Source organism: Mustela nivalis (genome assembly GCF_964662115.1).
Source record: "Mustela nivalis genome assembly, chromosome: 16".
Classification (NCBI taxonomy): domain Eukaryota; kingdom Metazoa; phylum Chordata; class Mammalia; order Carnivora; family Mustelidae; genus Mustela; species Mustela nivalis.
Window position 1 is genome coordinate 11,642,284 of NC_139035.1, and position 8,863 is coordinate 11,651,146.

The 8,863-nt window shown below is 49.2% G+C and overlaps 1 long non-coding RNA gene across 1 annotated transcript; it reads left to right on the plus strand.

Annotated features, from left to right (window-relative positions):
- The first annotated feature begins 62 nt into the window (after window positions 1-62).
- LOC309849653 lies at window positions 63-4,806 on the plus strand. The gene is made up of 3 exons (XR_014303813.1): window positions 63-322; window positions 472-538; window positions 4,603-4,806. It is a non-coding gene; the product is annotated as an uncharacterized lncRNA (long non-coding RNA).
- The last annotated feature ends 4,057 nt before the right edge of the window (window positions 4,807-8,863 follow it).

Below are 8,863 nucleotides of genomic sequence, written 5' to 3' on the forward strand. Positions count from 1 at the left end.
GCTCGCGCCGTGGCCAATGGGGACCGAGGGCGGAGCGAGGGGAGCCAATGGGAGGCTGTCCAGCGCTCGCGGGCAGAGAGGAGCCCCCAGCACCCCCGCACCCCCGCGTCGTAGCCTCGGCGCTGCCCTTCGCCCTAGTTGGGAAACCGCGACTGCGGGCCGCGCGGAGGGGAGTTCCCGGGGCCGGGTCGGGGCCGGGTCCAGGGCGGCGGGGCGTGGGCCCTGGGCCCGACCCTCCGCCAGCTCTCCGCCCCAGCCGGAGCTCACAGCGCCTCTGCCGCCTCCCGCCCTGCCCTCTAGATACTAGTCTGCCCTGCAGTGGGTGTGTGCATACCCCCCCCCCCCCAATAACCCAAGACGCAGTGCCTGGGGCGTTCGGGTGGGAAGCACGACGCGCCAGTAGTCCTCGGGCGATCTCCAAAATTCTTCCGCAGGACACAGAGAGACGCACATAGTTTTTTCCACCTGCAGGCAAACCCAGTGAGCGACCTCTCAGCGTTCACCCCATCCCCGCCTCTCTGCTTCCGTTTCCAGCAAGGTTCATGGAAGCGTTACCGTATTCATTTTCTCTACTTCCTTCTCTCCCATTCTGCCTGAACCCCTCCGGTCAGCCCGCCCCCCGCCCACCCCCAGAGCAGTGCACCTGGGACCTCCATGTCGCCAGAACCAAGCAGTCGGTCCGCAGGGCTCCTCTAAACGGTCCCTGGCAGGTGACACAGCGGGCCACGCCCTTCTGTCTTCTCGGTGGTTGCCCTGGGGTGTAACTAACATCCTGGTCCAAGTTAATACGAGCTTGATTTCAATAATACGCAGTGACTTTGTTCCACTATAGCTCGATTCTCGAACCTTCCCATATTGGTATTGTCCTACAATTACAGCTTTATACGTTACCCACGCCTACAGATGATGTATTAGTGCTTTATGCAATTAAATCAGGCGGAGAAGTGAGAGTTACAAACGAAAAATACACTGTGCTGCCTATTACATTTACCTATAAGGTTTCCTTTAGCGGGGTTCCTTGTTTCTTCATGCAGATTTGATTTACTGTCCCTCCATTTCAGCCTAAAGGATTCCGTTTATTTTATTTTATTTTTTTACAGGGCAGATGTGCCGCAGTCATGAATGCCCTTGGTGCTTGCTCATCTGGCAAAGTCTTTTTTTTTTTTTTACGATTTTTATTTATTTATTTGACAGAGAGATCACACGTAGGCAGAGAGGTAGAGAGGCAGACAGAGAGAGGGGGGGGGAAGCAGGCTCCCTGCTGAGCAGAGAGCCTGATGTGGGGCTCAATCACAGGATTCTGAGACCATGACCTGAGGGGAAGGCAGAGGCTTAAGCTACTGAGCCACTCAGGCACCCCCATCTAGCGAAATCAATCTGTCCTTCATTTTTGAAGGATAGTTTTGCTGGTTATAAAATGTTTAATTAAAAGGGTTTCTTTCCGGGGCGCCTGGGTGGCTCAGTGGGTTAAAGCCGCTGCCTTTGGCTCAGGTCATGATCCCAGGGTCCTGGGATCGAGCCCCACATCGGGCTCTCTGCTCAGCAGGGAGCCTGCTTCTTCCTCTCTCTCTCTCTGCCTGCCTCTCTGCCTACTTGTGATCTCTGCCTGTAAAATAAATAAATAAAATTTTTTAAAAAAAAGGGTTTCTTTCCTCCAGTGCTTTAAACAGATCATGCCATAGCCTTCTGGCCTCCATGGTTTCTGATGAGAAATCAGATGTTAATCTTACTGAGGATCTTTCTACCCCATGAGTGGCTTCTTCTTTGCTGTTCTCAAGGTTCTTTGTTTTTGTCTTCTGATATGTGTGTTGGTATTTAGCCTATCTCTGAGCTTATTCTATTGGAGTTCGATATACATCTTCGACATACAGATTAATGTTTTTCATTAAAATTGGGAAGTTTTCTGACATTTTTTCAAATATTCTTTTTTAAAGATTTATTTATTTATGATTGGGAGAAAGAGAAGAGAGAGAGAAGGGGGGAACAGAGGGAGAACAGGCTCCCCATTGAACCCATGTGAGGCTTGATCTCAGGACCCTGAGGTCATGACCAGAGCCATAATCAAGAGTCAGACAGATTTGATTTACTGTCCCTCCATTTCAGCCTAAAGGATTCCATTTATTTTATTTTATTTTTTTACAGGGCAGATGTGCCCCAGTCATAAATGCCCTTGGTGCTTACCTGACTGATGCACCCAAGTGCCTCTCAAATATTCTTTAGTGCACTCTTTCCTCTCTCTCCTCTCCTTGTGGGACTCCTGTAACATGTATGTTGGTATGTTGGATGATATCCCACAGATTTCTGGGGCTGGGTTCATTTTTCTGTTTCCTTGAAAGTGGATCGTCTGAATTGGTCTTTCTTCAAGTCAAGATGCTTTCTCCTGCCTGCTCAAACCTGTTGTGGAAACATGGGGGTGAATTTTTCATTTTAGTCCATGTTTTTCTCAACTCCAGAACTCCTATCTGATCTTTTTTTTTTATCATTTCTATCTTTTTACTGATATTCTCTATTGGGGGAGATAACATTCTCAAAATTTTATTTCATTATTTAAACATGGTTTCATTGCCTCTTTAAATATATTTAAAATAGCTGATTTAAAGTCTAACTAGGAGGGGCTCCTGGGTGGCTCAGTTGAGCGTCCAACTCTTGGTTTCAGCTCAGGTCATGATCTGAGCTCAAGCCCTGCATGGGGCTCCCTGCTCTGTGGGGATTCTGTTTCTCCCTCTCCCATGCCCCCTGCTTGTGTTCCTCCTCCATCAAATAAAATAAATGCAATTTTAAAGAGAGATTTATTTATTTGGGAGAGAGAGAGAGCAGTGCCAGTGGACAGGGAGGGGCACAGGGAGAGGGAGAAGGAGAAACAGATTCCCTGCTGAGGACAAAGCCTGAGGCAGGGCTCCATCTAACGACCCTGAGATCATGATCTAAGCCCAAGTCAAGAATCGGAGGCTTAACCAACTGAGCCACCCAGATGCCGCTCAATGTTCCTTTATATATATAGGCAAAGATACACACACACTCATATTCTATTGCACTCATATTATACACTCTGTTGTTTTTTTATTGAACATTATAGCCTGAAACCTTCCAAATTTGTACACAGAGAAGCATCCTCACTCTTTTTTCAATATTACGTTATATGGACAAGCCATAATTTCTTTAACTAACCTCCCACTGATGGACATGCAGACTGTCTCTACTCTTGCTACTTCAAAGAGCACTGCAGTGAATAACCCGGTTTTTGAAACGTGGTGAGCTTGGACCTCGGTGAGGCTGGGTTGGCGGGCAGAGCCCATGAGTGTCCTCACTGTGCTCAGAGGCCTGACAGGCATGACTTGCTGACTCCAAGATTCACCACACAACCACCCCCACCAAACACCCAGTGGTGAGAACAGATCATTTCCTGAGCGCCGGCGATGGACCACCACACACCACCATCTGAGGAGGTCACCAGACTTGGGAAAATCCAACACAGTCCTGCTAAGAGAATCACTTCAAGGAATCCCCAAGCTTGTTCAATGAAGGGAAGAGTAATGACTGTAATTAACCAAGTGCACAATTGGAAGGAATTAAACACATTACAGAAGTGGCTCAGCAGCCTGCGACTAGAGACAGCCCGACCCTACCCACGAATCACGCCTGCCCATGCTCGCAACACGCTTCTCAATGGTGTATTATTTCTCTTTTTCACATTAATTTTCCGTCAACATACTGCCGCATATGGGCATTAGCGACAGAAGCCAAATTGTTGGTTTGACTTTTTTTCTATTTTTAAACTGAGATAGAATTGATACGGAGTAAAAGGCGCAGATCTTAAGCTATGTCACCAGTTTGTATAAATGAACGCAGAACAATTTCTTTCCCTCCAGAATGTTCCTCCATGCCCTCTTCCCAGTCATCCCCCACCTTGCCCCAGGCAACTGTTCTAAGACGATTTTATTAAGGAAAAACAGCTAATTCTACAACGGATGGGGAGGTAGAAAAGCGTGAATCAAAAAAGGGCGGGTAATTCGTTCTCCTGTCCTTCAATTCTTGAGTTAGTGTGGGAAGCCATCCTGGTTGCTGAGTATGTATCTGACTTTGTTCTACCTCAGCCACTGGATACTTTTTTAAAACTTTTTTTCGGGTGGGGGGTGCCACCTGGGTGCTTCAGTTGATTAAGAATCTGCCTTCAGCTCAGGTCAGGATCTTGGGGTTCTGGGATAGAGCCTCACCTTGGTCTCCCCGCTTAGTGGGGAGTCTGTTTCTCCCTCTGTCCCTCCCCTGCTCCACTCGGGCTATCCATCTCTCTCTCTCTCTCTCACTTTCATTCTCTCTCAAATAAATAAATTAAATATTTAAAAAAATATTTTAAAGATTTTATTTATTTATTTATTTACTTGAGAGAGAGACAGTGAGAGAGAGCATGAACGAGGAGAAGGTCAGAGAGAGAAGCAGACTCCCCGTGGAGCTGGGAGCCCGATGCGGGACTCGATCCCGGGACTCCAGGATCATGACCTGAGCCGAAGGCAGTCGTCCAACCAACTGAGCCACCCAGGCGTCCCTAAAAAAATATTTTAATTCACCTGTATTTTAGAGTAATTTCTAGCTTTGGGCCCCCAGTTCATAGATTAGAGAAGCAGCCACATGCTGGAAACTGGAAGCTGTGAACAGAGCCAAACCGTGTGCCGGCGACTCGCACCCCATCCCTCTGAGACATACAGAACCAGGGTGAAGACAGCAGGGGTGTGAAGGGGGAGTTCGGGAAGGAGAAAAGTCGTGTGCCCAAGGCAAGGAAGAAGCCTACAAGGAAAAGAACTGCAGCCTGGAGGTGAGGACAGTCCAAGGGCACACGCAAGGCTCCACTTTGCCAGTGACTGAGGAGGCTGAAGGTCAATGTGAACTTTCAGTAAAGAGCAGAGAAAGCCTGGCTCCCTCAGGGGAAACAAGCAATCCCTGCTGGAGAGCTGGGAACCTTCTGGGGGGAGGGCAGAATGTCCCACTGGTGATTGAACTTAGGGTTTTGTTTTCTTTTTCTGTGCTGGTGCAAAAGATGATCTCAGTCACCTTAGTCGTGGCAAAGCATTTCACCCCGAGAATCCCAGGGGTGTGTGCGTGGGGGAAAGGGTGTGCAGGGAGGCAGTGGTAGGAGCAAGAACAGATAATGGTGGGTATTTCAGCTGACACAGAAAAGCTCGCTGCCTCCCAGTGCTATGGACCCCAAGGAAGAGTAAAGGTCAGGAGTTCTACATCCATGGGGATACCATGTCCAAGGCACCTCTTATGCAGAGTCCCCGGGGCAGCGGGTGCCTGGGTGGGAGTGGGGAGCTATGAATTTAACAGAAGAGCAGAGCTCTGAGATCATGGCTCTGGACCACAGGGAAGGGGTACTGTTGGCCAAGCTCGGAGGGACAACAGGGCAACTGTCCTTTCTGAAGGGTCACAGAGACCTGGGGACTCACATGACTGCCAGACTAGAGACCAGTGGTCCCCGCTTGCCTCTGAAGGTCAGACTGACTGTGGCCCCTATACAAGCTGCGTAAGCCTCTGGGTTTGAAAGACGGACTAAACTTGCTGCTAATCAGGCAAATGGGGAATGAAGCTGCTTCTTCATTGGGGAAAATATAAGGCAGGATTGCCCCACAGTCTGACTTTGTGGGGCAATTCAGGCCTCATCTAACCCTGAGATCTCTCTGTACTGAGCTAACACTTCCTGCTTTAATAGCAACTTCTAGAACTTGTGCTCCAACTAACCTGGGCTGCCACGCTTACTGCTTACTGCTCCCCTGGCCTCCCATGCTCTCCCTCCACACCTGCAAGCCTCATGCTCCCACGCACTCTCTAAGACCTAACTCCAATGTTACTGGCTACGTGGTGCATCTCTGGCCCCTCAGCCAGCTGCATCTGGTCTCCTCTAACTGTTACAGGACTGCATTTTAGTACATGCATGCCTCTTTCTCCCATTACATCCGGTAGTGTATGGGAGTTAGGAGCCAACTTGTCTTTTTATATCTAATACATTGTAAACTGTATGATTTGATATTTCCCATAGTGCCTCGTACCTAGGAAGTACCCCTTCTATTTATTTATTTATTTATTTATTTATTTTGAAGATTATTTATTTATTTATTTGACAGAGAGAGATCACAAGTAGACAGAGAGGCAGGCAGAGAGAGAGAGAGAGAGGAGGAAGCAGGCCCCCTGCTGAGCAGAGAGCCCGATGCGGGGACTCGATCCCAGGACCCTGAGATCTTGACCTGAGCCGAAGACAGCGGCTTAACCCACTGAGCCACCCAGGCGCCCAGTACCCCTTCTATTTAAAAAAAAAATTGTTGGGGTGCCTGGATGGCTCAGTGGGTTAGGGCCTCTGCCTTCGGCACCGGTCATGATCCCGGAGTCCTGGGATCGAGCCCCGCATCGGGCTCTCTGCTCAGCAGGGAGCCCACTTCCTCCTATCTCTTTGCCTACCTCTCTGCCTACTTGTGATCTCTGTCTGTCAAATAAATAAATAAAATCTTAAGAAAAAAAAATTGTGGGATGCCTGGGTGGCTCAGTTGGTTAAGCGTCTGACTCAATTTTGGCTCAGGCCGTGATCTCAAGGTCGTGAGATAGAGCCCAGCATGGGGCTCCATGCTCAGCACGGAGTCTGCTTCTCTCCCTCTGCCCCACCTGCTGCTTGTGGGGCCTGCTCTCTCTCAGATAAACAAATAAAATCCTTAAAAAATTGCTTTCAAGGTGCGGTAGGCATTGGGAGTGTCTTCCCAACCCCCTTGCACTCGCCCTCGCTGTGTAGTCACCACCAGTGCAAGAGGCCTTGCTGTCACCCAGTTCCAGGCCCTATGCCTAAGCCCATCTCAAACCACTTGCCGCAGTGATAGGTTTTTTGGAGGCTGAGCCAATCCGCACCTGTCCAGAGCACTTGGCCCTGGGTGGTCGAACCAGAATAAATTTCAGGACCTGTGCTCAGGGGTTCCTGGAAGCGAGAACCCCACGCTCCCCAGATTTGTTGTCAAGAAATTCCAACTAAGCTGTCGAGTTCCTGCAGAGCCGCTGTTTACCAGCACTGGGGACCAGGAAGAAAGCCCGCCTGGAAGGGAATCCAGCCCATGAAGGAGGCCAGGGCAGAGAGAATCTGAGAGACAGAGTGGAGCCCTGGTTAAAACCTACTGGAAGCTTGCCCTAACAGTTACCTTTGGAGCCGTGTGAAACAATAAATCCTTTCCATGGTTTCTCCTACTTGCCCCCCAAGCGTCATCCTGACCAGTGTACTGGGAATGCAGTACCACGGTGAGTACTGTGGGCTCGCACACATGTGTGCGTGTGCACACACACACCCACCCCACCTTACTGGGAGGCAAATCCCCCCACACCTCCTTTGGTAACAATTAATAAGACAAGGAACTGATGTCTTTTAATAATCTCCTGTGTTAAAAATGATTTGGGGGCACCCGGTGGTGCAGTCTGTTGGGTGGACGCCCGACTCTTGGTTTCCGCTTGGGTCATGATCTCAGGGTCGTGAGATCAAGCTGTGTAATAGGCTCTGTGCTCAGTGAGGCCTCTCCTTGAGATTCTCCCTCTCCCTCTGCCCCTCCCCTGGGCTGTGCACGCATGTGTGCTCGCTCTCTCTCAGATGAATAGCTGATGTCTTTTTAAAAAAATGATAATGCAATGTTAACCTGAATTCTTAAGACTATCCCAGACTCTAGCAACTGTTAACAAATTATAAATTTTTTTTTCCATTAAAAAAATCCGTAGAGGGACGCCTGAGTGGCTCCGTTGGTTAAGCTTCTGCCTTGGCTCAGGTCATGATCCCAGGGTCCTGGCATCTAGTCCCATATCAGGATCCTTGCTCAGCAGGAAGCCTGCTTCTCCCTCTGCCTGACAGTCCCCCTGCTTATGCTTGCTTTCTCTCTCTCTCTCTCTCTCTCCCTCTCTCTGACAAATAAAATATCCTTAAAAACTTTTAAAAAATAAATATATTGTTTGTGACCCTTTTTAGTAAAAGTAATAAAATCAGCTTGGGTTTAAAGTATATTTACTTGTTTTTAGTAATGTCTACACCCGCTGTGGGGCTCGAAACCTCTTCCTACTGAGCCAGCCCGGCGTGCCCCAAAGTCAGCTTCTACCTTAATGTGAAGTTTGTACTTTTCAACATTTTCCTCAAAAGGTGAAATGGGGTTCTAATACTTGGGAGGAGATACTGACATTTTTCTTGATTAATCCCGTGCCTTGACGCTATTTATAACTTTAAGATTTTCCCAACCTGCTTGTTCACTTGCTTTCTTGGCACGCGCGTCCCTGGGTGTCTTCTCTGGGGGCCGAGCTCCTCGTGAGCTGGGACCCTGTCTTGCATCTCCTGTCTCTTTCGTAACCCCCTGCTGTTGGGAGCCCCAGTGCTGGTGCTGGGTGGATAGACCGTGGAAATTTCCACAGCAGCTGCTCGGCCCCGGCTCCCCCCACCTGGGACCTGGCCCGAGAGTCCTACCAGCCCAAGGACACTGAGCCTGGCACTGGTCAGGCCCTCAGTCTATTTATGACTTTTTATCTCAGGGTTTGTGCCTTGGTACTTTGCACTCAGGAAACCTCCCCCTCTCTACACCAGTCAACATGCATGCTTATCTGGAACAGAGGAGAAGAGCGAGTCTGATAAACTCTCTCCCTCCGCGGCCGCGTGCATGGCCCCAACATCTCCAGGCTTTCAGCTGGGGGCCTAAATCCTTCGATCCAAATGAAGGACATTTCTGACATTCAGACAAGATAGCTTTATGACCCTAATGAGCCTACTCCTGGATCTGTTTCTTGAGTGCTTGTCTTCACTGGGGAATGTTTATCTCCTTGGGGCAGGGAGGGACGGGACCTCTTCCTTACTCGCACCATCCATACC